The sequence below is a fragment of the Cottoperca gobio genome, chromosome 13 (genome assembly GCF_900634415.1).
Source record: "Cottoperca gobio chromosome 13, fCotGob3.1, whole genome shotgun sequence".
NCBI classification, from domain to species: Eukaryota; Metazoa; Chordata; class Actinopteri; order Perciformes; family Bovichtidae; genus Cottoperca; species Cottoperca gobio.
Genome location: NC_041367.1, coordinates 12,937,884 through 12,952,279, shown reverse-complemented (window position 1 = coordinate 12,952,279; position 14,396 = coordinate 12,937,884).

The following is a 14,396-nucleotide window of genomic DNA, read 5'->3' as shown; positions in this document are numbered from 1 at the left end:
TCTAACCCTATTCCAAAACAGATTAGCCTGTGAAAGGTGTGATTGTTGTTACAATTAAAGAAAGTATTTGAAAAAGTATTGGACAATATATTAAATCAACAGTCAATCTCTTAGGTGTAGGATCTAATATGACGATGTTAGTCTTATGGACAGCACATTCTGTCAAAGGTAGTGAGGAGCCAAGTTATTGCTGTTCCACATTAGAGAGATAGAGTAAAATGTTGTAACTTCATTACTAAAGTAAACAAATTAGTATTTTTCAAAGCACAGTCTCTTTTTTAGTACAATCTGCAGTGGCAGTATCTTTCATTGGACGCAGTATCCGACCCATGATTCGGATCCACTTGAAATGTTATGGGTTCTTCCTTGGCCCATGCTACATCCTTCCACCAAGTTTCATGAAGTTCAGGCTTGTAGTTTTTCTGTAATCCTGCGGACAAACAGACAAATAAACCAATAAACCAAACAGAAAACACACTGTCGCCACATTGTGAGAAAATCTTCGACACGGACTAATAAATTCTTAATCTTTGGTCTTTTCGTGGGATTTATTTTCACTGTTACGCAGATGATTCTCAGATCTACCTCCCTCCCAAATACCAAAAGCAGGCCAATGTAGCTGGATTACAAAACTAAAGCATTAAAGACATTACATTTCCATCAGTTAAAATGATGACAAGACATCCTACATACCACTGTTACTGCCCAGACCTTCAATTACCTTTTCACCTACATTAGACCATATGCGCAAATGGAAATGATATTTGATTAAGATGCACCTTAAGACCCACTTTCATTCTCTGGCTTTTGATTCTGCACATCTATGATTTTATACTAGTATGTGTATATGTCCGTCTTTGTGAAGCACTTTGTTGCAAAACCTGTTTGCTTTTCAATATTGTTATATAAATTAAATATACTTGAAATGAAATAAAAAATCAACAGGAAAATATAGAGTACCCCAGCCTTATTCTTTCAAGTGCCAACAGATTCCAAAACCACTACGACAGCATGGGGGCAGCATTTAGATATCACAACATATCTGAAACAATGTATTTGATTTAGAAGGCAATTATTGTATGCCATACCAAAGTGTTCTTCAACACCATCTAAGAACCAAACACATAAAATCACTTAATGGAAACTTGTCGCTCAAATACATTGCGTTGCATTTTTATTTCCCTTTGAATTGCAGTATTCTTACCTGCTAAGCCATTAAGGAAAATATATTGTGTGGAAGATAATAAACCTCCCTTGTACATTTATGTGAAATTTAACTGTGAACCTAAGTATGCAGCATCAATGATCTTGAGGTTTATTATTGCCACACTGTTGAGTCATGATCATGGGACTAGGTGTAGGAAACAACCGTGGATAAGCTCTTTATCAGTTGTCGCCTATGCAATACTTTTGTCATAAGGAATGTTGGCCCCTCACCTCATTCCACATGAATTTCTTCTATGGTATCAAAAGACCCAAGGATACCAGAATGCACTTGGATTTGGTTATACATTGACACGACAATTCATTCCCATTTAAAGAGTCTAGCCTACAGCTACGTTAGCGGCTCTGTTAGCATGCTAACGTGCTCACGATGACAGTGGACTAAATTACATGACAATTTACCCAATAGTTGCAAAGACATGCCGATGCTAGAAGAAAAGTCAGGGGATCACCAAAGTCAGTAGGCTTATTTCAGTCTGGAAGTGGTGGGCTGACCGACATTGTCATCTATGGATCCAAGCTCGCATTGTTGAAATGCCACAGCCATTTTGTCTTTTAGTAATAGTGAGAATTATTACTAGTTCTACGTTACTTTGCCAACATAAGTGTTTCCACTTTTGGCCATTCTAGTGAATATTTTAGAAGTTTTACTGGCACCTTGGCTCGGAAACTGACATTAATTTAGATTTGCTCTGCCAGCAAGTCCCTGTTTTCAAATCTTGACTCAAAGCCCATTTTGAAAGCCTATCAAAACATACTCTTCTGTTACTTTACCATGAGACCTTCTACATCGTATCCTTTTATCTTCAATCTCGCATGAATTCATTGTTGTGACGTTGCTGTTTTAGTTATCTTACTCAGTGGTGGCGGAAGAACTCAGATCATTTTCTTAAGTAGAAGTAGTATAGAGTAAAATACTCTTGAAGAATGCTTATATTGTATATTGCACATTGTCTACAGTCTATATGTTGTCCCTTCTGTCAATATTTTGTATATAATGTTATTTTTTTATATATTAATATATATATATATATATATATATATATATATATATATTGACGTTTAGCACCTACGTACCACAGCAAATTCCTTGTAGGTGAAAACGTACTTGGCAATAAAAAAGATTCTGATTCTGATTCTGAAGAAGTATTGAATTCAAAATGTTACTTAAGTACAAGTACTTATGTTTTATCAGCAAAATCTAACTAAAGTATCAACATCAAAAGTACTCATTATGCACGATGGCTCTTTTCAAAGTGTTATATCATTATAGATTATATTATATTATTCTATTTTAATGTTGTAGTTCCTGTGGAGTTTTAGATACTTTGTATACTCCTGGGTAGATTAGTAGTATAGTACTGCGTTATATCACATATCATATGTTTTTATGTAGAAAGTAACTTATAAGCCCAACTATAAGTGTCAGATAAATGTAGTGGAGTAAAAGTAGAAAATGGCATAACATAGTAATATTCAAGTATAAGTACCTTAAAACTGCTAAGTACAGAACTTGAGTAAATGTATTTAGTTACATTCCACCACTGAATACATTTGTTGTATTCTTTATATAGTTTTCATCTGTGTCATATATTTGTAATGTCAACATTGTAAAGTTTTAAAACTAATCTACCCTCTGCCATCTATGTACTATGTGCTGTGATGTATTAAAAAAAAACAATGTTATTATTCCAAATATAATATGCATTTGAAATTATAATGCACTTCTTCAACAGTCCATTGATTGAGACAAGCTATCATAATGATGAATGTTCAAATTCCCGGGTAAGACATGTCTTCTATATTTACCTGTACAACAACTATACTGATTCTTATCATTTACTATTTCTTGTATATAACAATATTATCTGTCATGAATTCAATGGGCATTAAATCAGTCCACTTCACTTTCCAGCAGATGGTGCTATGACCTAAATCAACTGCTCCAACACTTCAATGCATCTACTTTACAGCATATTGCAGTTGTCAGGTCAAAAGCCTCTACCTCACAAAAACCATACTTCAGATGTAAGATAATTACATTTTCAAAATTCTCCAGAGGGAGTATTATAAGCCTTGGATGATGAACACTGACTCAACACAGGAATAAACATGACACATGCAAACCACCAAATCATCATCAACAGTGCCAATATATATGTAGACTGATGTTTAATGCTGTTATCTGCTTCTTTATACTGGTCAAAGGGTCAGAGGAGAGATACATAGTTGGTACTTAAGCCATGTGCACACTGCATAGGACATTTTCACTGTTCCTGCACATACAGTGCATTATTTAACACTGGTTGCATAAAATATGTCCAGAAGCTACATATCCAGCCTTCAGGCTGCTCATAGATACCTGGGATTTAACACACTTGCTATTCTCCCTTCACGGCTACAGGGACCCCAACAACTCATATGTCAACATCTCTCTATTCTGGCTGTATATCTCCGGTATCTAATTCCCAGAAAATATAATTACATCAAACTGTAGGCTCAATGAAACTCACAAATGTACACACAAACAGGGAACAGGTAACAATGTAATTTAATTTCATGATTTCACGCCATCATCCTTTTATAGCAATTGTGGGAGCTTGTAGATTAGTTAACTAATAGAGCAGTGTCTGGCTGAGAGTATGAGGGTTAGTTTGGATAGTGTTGTGATTGTACACACACACTAACTCATTCCGACTTCCTGGTTTGTAACAAGGACATGAAAAGGTCCCTCAGGTTGCATGATGTGTTGATTTGCTGACACCTAGAGTTGAAAGGTCAAAGGTGTGTAAATCACCCCCAAACATTGGGGCCTAAGTATCACACATCCACACAAACAGGTCTCAGAAATTAACTGTGAAAAGCAGTAAAACTGCTAAAGAATTGTGCTTTGGTAACAGTGTGTGGGAGGCAGTGATCATGTGCTCGAGCTTTACAACTGTAGCTCTTACACATAACTGTTACTTAGGGTTAACTTACAAAAACAGACATCTGCGTTTTAATTTATTTTCCTAAATCATATATTTTTATTGTTCACTTAAGGGAATGTCAATCCAACGGGTGTTGTTGGATTTATTTTAAGAATGTTCTTTAATTCATTTTGCAAAATGAACTCTTCTGTTTTAGAGGTGTTTATAATACATGCATTTTATTGTTTTCCCAATCATGACCATGTATAATAGATCACGATTTAAATAATAAAACAATTAATTTAAAAGTTAGTAATCTACTTTGACAGATTCAAAATGAGAACTCACATGAGAAGTCCAAAATTAATTTGCCCAAAACTTAATTCTGAAACCCATACGAAGCCTGGTGTGAGTGATGGAGGACAGATGCAGTGACACACGGACTGGTCACCATTAATGACTATACCATACCATATACATTTCCCCCTTGACACTGATGATTCACCTTTAAAGGTTTAGTTTAAATGTTGCTTCCTACTCAGTAGCGGGACTTCCACAGTCTGGCTCTCTGTCTGAGTTGAGCAGATGGAAAAACCAGAGTCATGATGCCGGAGCACTGAGACGAATCAAATCAGACACACCTACATGTGTAACACAACTGTAGCTATTGATGGCGTAGTCACTCTTTAGCTTAGTTTTGCTGCTATTGTCAGATTATTTTCAATTTCTTTCAACAAAACATTTTACAGAATTGAAAAACTCATGGTGTAAGCAGAGTTCTGTGTAGTGTTTATACTGTACAAAAACAACAACTAATGCAACTTGATAGGTCCAGGTTTTTCAGACTGAGTAAGTACAATTAAAATGTGCTATAGAAATGCACCAGGGCCACCACAGGCTTGTTTGAGTTGAGGAGGTGAATCAGAGTGATTTAGAGAATCACTCCCTTGAGACAAGTTAACATCCTCCTCAGCTCGAGGTCTATGGAAAGAAAGACTGGACACATTCGACCCCATAACACGCTTTTCATCCTTTTCTAATCTCTCTTCTGTACTCATCATGTTTTAACAACGAATCACTTCCAGACAAAACAAAGTATGTTTAGTTCAAGGTTGTGATGAATTTGAACAAAAAACATACACATAGATATGAACGGTATATACAGCATCTTTTAAATTGTGGTAGATCCAATAAGACTTGCAATATACCTTTTTATTTCTATATAGACTGTGTGGTTGCTTTTCTAATCCTTGATCTCCACATCAGTTAAAGGCCCAGGAGGTTAACATGATGCAACCTCCATGCAGGTTTTACAGACAGTAAAGTGCTCTGATGAGACTACTGGTTGCTGGCTGTTATCAAACTTGCGGGTTGTTTTTGTTTTCATGCTTTGTTTCTGTTATTTCTCTCTCTTTATTCTGATACTAAGTATTGTAGTAGGTCAAGAGCAGTATAATATTTTCAGTTTCCATCAACTGAAATGGCAATGGTCAACAAAGTCCAGGTTTTGTCATTCGCTCCCTCATTTGAGGGCAGAAACGTGTTTGCCTTTGCTATTCATTGCCGTGTTTTGTATCACACATCCGGATTGAAAAAATTGACAAATGTCGACCCATTAACTGAAAATCTGAACAGAAAGATTTTTTTTTTTTTTCAGTAAGAAATGAGTTCATAGAGGATACCTCTGACTCATCTCTTCCTGCTTTTGACTTATGTGCCTTTTAAATTCAGTCTAGTTTTCTGGACGGGTGATAGTAAGACTTGTAAAGCACTCAGATTTGTTACTGTGACAGAAAACTTGGCCAGCACTAAGGACAGAGAAACTGAAAGACCTGCTGAGTCTGAATGAGATCACTGAGCTTGAGTTTGCTTTCAACATTTTGGCAGCATCTGAGACACTGTAAAATCATTAGAGTGACTGTGGAAGAATGATTTCATTGTCAGGTTCCTCATACACAATATTTCATCAGTAAATGTTGGGAATTTTGCAAGGAGTCAGCACTAAGTTAACAATCGAGACCATATTGCGATGGGATCATAGCAGTCGCAGCGCCAAAACAGGAAAGCAAACAACTAAAGTGATAGCGAGAGCGTCAAGGTTACTCACATCATCTGACAAATTGTGGAAAAGAGTCAATAAGTTGATGAGGAACAGGGATGGATACAGTCTGAAGTTACAACTTGTTATGTTTGCGAGCATGCCGTTACTAAACAATACAGTACATCAATTTCTTGTACATTTATCTCCTGCATATATACTATCATAAAACTTTATTTAGCCTGACCATCAGATTCTTACAACAACACTCATCATAATACAATCCTGCCATTCTCCTGTGTTACTCTCACATGCTGGATCATTTTACACACATCCTCTTTGCGTATGCAATATAAAATCTATTCTATGTTTAGTGCTATGAGAGATCAGTCACATAACTTCTGTCATCAAGCCTATAATTTATGCTGTTCAGGAACTGCACATCTTCCTTGTTATTCCATTAGCAATTCATTGAAGATAGCAAAATATATACCCAAGCATCTTTTACAACCTAACATACATCCTGTTGCACTCGTTTGATTATCTACTTTTACGACAATGAGTTTATTAAATTCTTATACTGTTTGTAAAAACACAATCATGGTATAAACTTTATGCAACTGAGAAAGTGAGAGCTGTTTTTCATTAATGACATTCTCCTTCAATAAATGAACATGTGTATTCAATGTGGTGTTTTTATGTATGTGCAGATGAAAGAGAGCGATGATGAACAGACGACATGCAGGACTACCAGCAGAACCTTGGCATCCTCTAATGGCTCTTATGGAATGCACTGTTTTTATAGGGGCCATTAGGGCCCAAAGCACCACTAGGAACAGAAATAAATTGGTATTTAAAAAAAATAAAGGATAGTATTTTCATGATCATCTAAATCAGAAACATATGTTGTCATGTTTTCTTCCGGTTAAGTCAAGGAAGCCTATGGCTGTAACCTCAGGAACCCTGGGAGTTACAGCAGCTCAACGTGACAGGAAGCTCACAGCAGTGGGCTCGGTGCTTCTGTACTAACAAAAAGAGGCAGCTAATGTGCACCGCCGAGTCCTGCTACACCAGCCAGATCACAAGCTTGGGACATGTGCGGGCCAAATAGGTGACCTATTTTCAAGAACTTGACATTTCAGGACATCACAACGATATTTCTGTCAGTAGATTTGCAACTTGTTTTGTGTTTTGGTTGTCTTCGTAGAATTACACCTGTGTGACTCAGGATTCATCTGGAGTCGCAAAGTGGTTGATTCGTTCAGTCCATGCTTTGAGGGCAGGGGTGGCGACACAGCAACAAGTTCAAGAGACTATTGAATGTGGTTACCGTGGTAACCCAATCACTGCAATCAGAGGGATAAACAAAGCAGTAAACACATGAGTTTACAACTCTGAAGAATGACTGTTTTCCTGGCATGTTTGTACATACCAAGAATGAGGTCAGATTCACATGCACTAACAACCAACCGATGACCACATACAGACACACACAAACACCTCTTTCACAAATCTCAAACAACCACGTCAAAATGATTAAAGGTGTGACAGATCAAGATCAAAGTCGGAAACAATGGTCAGTAACCAAGATAAAGTATGGCGAATGGAAAATAGCTGTTTTCATCTGTTTTCTTTCCCCTGCAGTAAGAATAACTTGCACTTGATCAGAGACTGACTCACAAGTTCCAGGTGGCAGTAAAGGAGGGATGCATGAAAATAGACAGGGAGAAAAGAAAGGGAAAGAACAAATCGTTACTTTGTGAGCGAGTTTGATCCATGCACTCTTTCATTGTGTCCCACTGTGTTTTGCTGAATGTGGAAAGTACAGAGAGTAGGCTGAGCATGTTGAGCTTGAGCATTATTTACGAGCAGGATCTAAAGAAGACGTACACAGATCAGCATGAATGCACTGAGAATACAGATATAGCAGTGGGTGCATTAAGGCTTAAGTGATTGCATATGTTCAACCATATTGTACGCATAAATTATAAACTCCCCGCAGTTTATCAAGAATTACCGGCTATTTGTGCACATACGTACTGTGGTGGAAAGTTTTGAATTAAGTCCTGAATTAAGTCTATAATACTGAAATGAAGATTCTTTGGACTATTTATTCTTTGCAAAGAAAGTTCAACAATCATACAGAGTGCAAGCAGACTGCGTGAGGAGAGAACACTTGTATATCTGTGTTCATGGGAGGAAGATTCACATAGTTGTAGGTATTAGACAGACACAACAATAACATTGTCTGTTCGTCATGATGACTTTCAGTCTATCTAAGATACAGTGGTCGAGTTTGAAATGTGAGATCAGAGAAGAATTTGCCTATGTGAAAGGATGCACAGGGAGAATATGGTGGGAAGGAACATCCAGTTACAGAGATATTCTGAGCAAGAGAGAAGTTCATTGAAACATGTATCATTGACACTTTTTACAATTTGTGCAATTATCACTGCCATGTGCAATTATCACTGCCATGTGCATTATTCACTATTACAACTTTATTATCAACGACTCTGTACTTATGCTACTGTTACTCTATTTTATTCTATTTAATTGTGTACTCGTCACTTAAAGGTACATTTCCCCGTTGTGGGACTAATAAAGGATTTCTGATTCGGATACTACATGTACTATTTAATGATTCTTTTAACATGCCTGAAATGATTTGTCTTAGCTTATACACTCCTCTGGTTTCCGTTGACTTTCTGAAAAAGTATTTCTTTACTTTCATACACAATTATCATAATGTCTACAGTATTTTAGACAACCTGAGACCTGCATCAGACCTGTAGTCAGTGTGGACCACAGAGCAGTATCCAATACCAGTGAACAATTTATCAGAGTTACAGAAGTGTTTCCATCGCACTCAATAACCATGAAAGGTTTCTGAGCTGAGGTCACAGTTTAAATGTATTCAGTGCCTCTTCAGAGGGCTGTCGTTCTTGGATTAGTTCTGGTTTCGTCAGTGAGCTGCATTGGATTTATGCAACGATGCTTAACATTCAAAAGGCTGACGGTAATAAGAACTGATAAACCATCTACGATGTTGATCTGCGTTACAGCAAACACTATTAACCCAATAAAAAATATTACATTTCTCAGCTTATCGATCCAATGTGTAAAGAGTATAGATTCCACAAACTCACAAATATTGACAAATCTTGGGCACTTACAGACGTTTGCAAGTAGAATTAACCAACACAGGTCTTACACCTTGTAATAAGTAGACTTAAGTGGAAGGCAAATTGATAGTTTAGCAAATTGTACCAGGAACAAAGTATACTGTCAGTCTTGTTAAAAACAGCAAGCAGGATTTGTGAGAAACTACAGAACGGCATTTAGTTTGTTAGATAGATAGATAGATACTTTATTCATCCCGAGGGAAATTTAGGCATCCAGTAGCTTGAAAGACATTATACATTATAAATGTAAATGTAAAAATACAGACTGTTATATATAATTACAAAAGCAATTTTACAACACTTGCAACATTGCCACTGTTTTTGTTTAATGGTTTGAAGTGTATGAAATGTTTGGAAAGTTTGAATTATCATTAGAGAAAAACATCATCCCGTTGACAGACAGCAGCATTGGTAGTGAAGCCAGCCAACATTGATTGACTGCTAAAGGAGAGACAAATACAAGTAACTGATATTATAAATGTCATTGTAAACTCAGTGCTTACGTCATTAGTACAATTTAATGTCATCGTTGGCAACGATACATTTCTCATTACAATGTATTTCTCCAGAACTGAATCTACAATTTCCAGTTATTCCCATCTATGCCCTGACAGATACATTTACACACACAGACTAACTGTAATTAGTCCACTGACTGCTGCTTCCAGTCTACGCTGCAGACTCTGCTGTCTGTGTTAAGAAGGGATGGATCACGGATAAATTCAAACAGAGCCAAACAGAGTTTTGCCAAGGCTCTATAGAAAATAAGTGGAAATAAATGTGTCGTTCTCACTCATGTTTTCTAACCTCTGTGTTTGTGTAAGGCCAACATCCAACCATCTGGTTTAGTTTTGTCTTAAAGACTAAAATACTCACTGGTCCTCAAACACTCACATACAGTCATTACAAGGAGAATGTCCTGCTGATTTCAGAGCTGGAAAACAAAGATTCATCGTGAACTCATCGAGCAGCCTGTGGAGAATCTCCAGCATTTGTTCACTATCATATTCATCCTCCATGCAGACCAAACTATTTCCCCACTTCTGTGATTTACATGCTCACTGACACAGATGACAGTCAGTGACATGTTTGTAAATCAGCAGTGACTAGGTCAAAACCAAACAGCATTGTGGATTTTGAGGGATCAAATAACATTTCTGGGTAAAAATATCACCAAATTCCAAACTCTAACTAAGACTCAGCAGAAAGCCCAGTTAGCTGTGAGCTGTAAAAGAGTATCTATACACTGCATGGCATACAGTGTCCGATAATCCCTGATTTGAGCCCATGATACAAAATAAATAACACTATTACAGTTAATACAAATATGATATACTATAATTATGCAGTGATTATATATTAATTAAGGAAAGGATACTTATAAAAACATACTGGCTGATGATTTAATGATATAATCGATCAATAAATCACAACAATGTACGAGTGAAACAGTTGTGGGAGAGTCCGTTTGGTAATGTTGGGAAATTCTCAAGCGCTGGAATGTGTTTGACACTTAAAAGAAAACTTCACATGAACATCTCAGGCCTACGTTCAAACGCTCAACACACACACACACACACACACACACACACACACACACAGACACACGCACACACACACACATATCGGTATGTGACTGCACACACTGAGGGAACGCATACATGACTTCCATATATTGCTGAAGTCTTGGTAGCATTACGTTGATAAAAGTCAAGTGACATTTTACTGCAGTTTAATAAAGCCATAACCTCTTAATTGTAGTTCTCACCATTACAATACAAAGCCCAGAATTTAAATATTGCATAACTTCCAGATTGATTGAACATTAGACTGCAATACACTTATTATTATACAATTATATACATGGAAATGTATGTTCTCCTAATACAAGGATGGGTTAAATGCAGAGTCTACATGTCACTGTGTGTGCTCTGCTGTGTACATGTGTGAACATTAAAAGAGGATTCAAAATCCTCAATCTCCATTTTTCACCTTTAACCGCTTATTTATACATTAATAATACCTTTAATATTAATGAAATTGCAAAATGTAAATCATACATGACTTTACAACTGGCATGTTTTGCAAACTATACGTTCCATCAAAATGTCCATAACAATCCAGTTTGTAATAACAAGTGAAGCATTAAGAAGTACTAGATGCTTTGATGATGTAGGTCTGTTCGGAGCAACGGGTGCATATCTCAAATTGATGGAGTAGTGGAACTTATTTAAACAAAACACATGAGGCATGAAATAGACCCACTCACACACCAACAGAAGGCCTTGTTCACAAAAATCATCACACATGTTTCTCATCAAAGCATCTGAAGCCAAGTGTGAGCAGAGGCTTAAGCTCTCTAACAAAAGGTCAGTGTCCTACAGATACAGGACTTAGAGATGCTCACAAATAACCAGGCAGTTGTTGCTTTTATTCCTAACCAGCTCACTCGCAACTAAGTAAGAGTGTTGCACTTTCATATCAAAGCATTTCTATTAAAGTGCACTTTCTCTATTTGGAAGCATTTCAACAACTGTGGAGGGATTTTTGAATCTGTAAGAGTAACAAAAACAACAGTGGACAACTACTGGAAGATGTTTAATCATTTAACTTGTCACATAACAGCCTTTTTTTGAGTGAAATAACTTCGCAATCATGATCTGTTTTGTGCGGAAAAAGAAAATAAACAGAGAGAAAAAGCTTGGTGGAAATGTTGGATGGAGAGCTTCCAGATCATACTTGCCTGAAATGGTTGACTGAACAGTTGAGAAACCAAATGTGTTGCCGGCCATTTCTCCTTCATCTTGTATTGTACCAAGACCTTCAAAGTAAAGAAAGAAAAAACTCCAAAACTATTTGTCCACAAATTGCTGCCCTATGTCTGCTGGGCTTGCATCTTGTAATCCCTTTTTCAAACTACCCGAATGTGGGCCCTTCATGTGCTAAAGTCACTTAGATGCGTATGTTTCCTCATCCAAACTGTTAAAGATGTATTCTCTGTTTGTTTACCACTGTGTGAAACATGCTGCTGAAGCCAGCACACCTTCAAACTAATGTTTAGACATATAAAGTTTAGATAGACTTCAAGTAAAACCATGTGCCAGCTTACATAGGGACATCAGTCTCTACTGGAGATTACAAATACCTTTATTTGTCTAATCAGAAATATTAATGTATGTAAGGGAAAGAAACAGAAGCACAATGTGCTGAATTATTAAAAGAGAATTCCACACATGAGGAAAAACATGTGAAGGATGTTGAAAGGCTGTCTCTTGTAAGGTGATATTTTTTCCAAACCACACTATTCCTGTCATTCACCTCCCACAGAGGTGGGCCCCCAGTCATAACCGAGCCGTGAGGGTTAGGAGCCGAGGCCAATGCTGTATGTGTCTACAGATTCCTCAGAGCCTACCAGCTAGCTGTGACTTTTAACAGCCTGCTCGTTCTTCCACACTCCCTTCAGCCTGAGAGGACAGAGAAGAAGAGAGCAATATCAGTTTATCATTTATCAGCGAGGAGATAAACTGTGTATGCAAACATGTGGAATTCCCTTAAGCTGCAATATCAAAGTTATTCAAAACCACCAGGAATCCCAATTTTACCTCCAAAACCTTTTAAGTATTGCAGCTTGAAGAGTAATACAGCTGCCCTTGTAGTACACTATCGTATGGAGTAAATTAAAGCCAAAGGGAAACAGTTTCCTTGGCAAGAAAAAAGATGGACCAGATTCAACTTTGTGATCAGCAAAATCACAAACAAACAAATCATATTGCACTGGCCACACACGCACATGTAAACCCACACACACAACCTGTTGCAAGCTATGCTCGTCCCATCATCTCCTCTCGACCCACAGAGCCTCTTGTCAGTGCGAAGAAGAGGTTGAATTCTTCAGTTATAATGATGACTTAGATCTAAATATAATTAGATATATAATCGAGCCTTCCTAGAAGAAAGATTCTGCTCTGTTAGCAGAACAAATACACTTTTATTGGGATTTTGAAACATGCATGAAATCCTGCATAAATCATTTAAGTGTTGTTTGTTTTAGGATTATTTTGGAAAGAGGAGAATAGAAAATCCCAACACCAACTGTTATACACGTTTGTTTGATTAATAGTCTTCTCTCATAACAGTTGGTAGATATAGTGTTAACGTTTACGAGAATGTCTTAACCCCAATGACTTGCATTACTCTTCATAAAGACGCTTTCTGGGTGAGAAACATTACACATCGAAGCAAAACAATGTGATTTAGGCATCGGGGAAGAGAATTGAAGAGGTGTTGTTGTCCACATGGGTTGGTGTGTTGTCCAGATGTTCAAGTAAACAAGCCTGTGACCTGAGGTAACTGATGAAAGACATCCCCATAAACCATTCCATGCTAATTGTTAGTCCACCAACACAATGAAGTTTGAAATGAAGTTCAGATCTCATTGCTTTTTGTTGTTTAAATATGACTGAAAGGTTATATTGTGTGTGTGTGTGTGTGTGTGTGTGTGTGTGTGTGTGTGTGTGTGTGTGTGTGTGTGTGTGTGTGTGTGTCTGTGTGTCTGTGTGCATGCATTTGTGTTCAAAGTGTTTGCATGTTTGTTGATGTTTAATGGTGTTGATTTGGGATGTCGTTAACCGGCAGCTTTGAGGGAGGTTTTTTAAGGCCAAAACACACGTTGTATGATTTAACGACAGCTTGAGCTGTTTCATGAATAGTGCTTGCAACGCGTGACTCTGAAATGTTGATGGAGACAGCCACAGTGAGTCATCAACAAATACAGATGACATGCAGACTTTAAACTGGAGATGAGTCAGTTGTTCGGGGTGCTTTATGAAACTATATCATAAGAATGTACCTCTATCCTTGTTTCTTTTTCACATTTCATGCTGGGAATTCACCATTAAATCAGAAAAACACAGACATGTCCTTTCAGTGACTGTAAACCACGCATGTGAAGGAAAAGCCTTTGGCCTCTTTGCTGATTTGTGGGCACAGAGGGACTCTTGGAATTCAACAAACCAGTCAAAATAATTGGATTTAAGGAAA